This window comes from Etheostoma spectabile, chromosome 2, assembly GCF_008692095.1.
Source record: "Etheostoma spectabile isolate EspeVRDwgs_2016 chromosome 2, UIUC_Espe_1.0, whole genome shotgun sequence".
NCBI classification, from domain to species: Eukaryota; Metazoa; Chordata; class Actinopteri; order Perciformes; family Percidae; genus Etheostoma; species Etheostoma spectabile.
The window spans coordinates 31,059,190-31,059,758 of record NC_045734.1 but is presented as its reverse complement, the minus strand read 5'-3'; the positions used below and the strand labels follow the sequence as shown (position 1 = coordinate 31,059,758).

At 52.4% G+C, this 569-nt stretch overlaps 1 protein-coding gene across 3 annotated transcripts in view; it reads right to left on the bottom strand.

Annotated features, from left to right (window-relative positions):
* The window catches only part of wdr17 (WD repeat domain 17), a 116,455-nt gene that overhangs the window by 6,814 nt on the left and 109,072 nt on the right, over positions 1-569 (bottom strand). The gene's annotated exons all lie outside the window — the stretch shown is intronic.

Genomic DNA, 569 nt, shown 5'->3' with positions numbered 1-569 from the left:
CAAAGCAGCTGTAGCCCCGTTAAGGCGGCAGGGTCTCCGTCTAGCTACATATCTAGACAATTGGCTCCTTTTGGCACAGTCAGAGCAGGAGTCTGTGACGCAACTGCACATTCTCATAAAACATCTGACCAATCTGGGTTTTATAATAAACACAGAGAAGAGTGTGCTTTCCCTAGTGCAAAATATAATATTTCTGGGGCTGTATCTGGACTCTGTGTCCTTCACAGCCCGTCTGTCGGCAGAGAGGTTGGAGATTATTAGGGCTTGTCTTGCGCATTTTTGACTACGCGTCCGTTGCTTTCAGGATATGTCTGAGGTTACTGGGACTGATGATGGTGATCCCACTAGGCCGCCTGTTTATGAGGGATTTCCAGCATTGGGTGGCCTCCCTCAGACTGGATCCTGTGCCTCATGGCGCACGGAGGGTAACGGTTACTGTGGAATGGCGCCGTGCCACTTTTGGCATCCGGCTTTCTTGGCGCAGGTAGTAGCCTTGGGCACCGTCCTGGCATGGAAGGTGGTCATGTACGCAAGCCTTTCGGGCAGGGGGGAACACAGGAGGGCCGTTT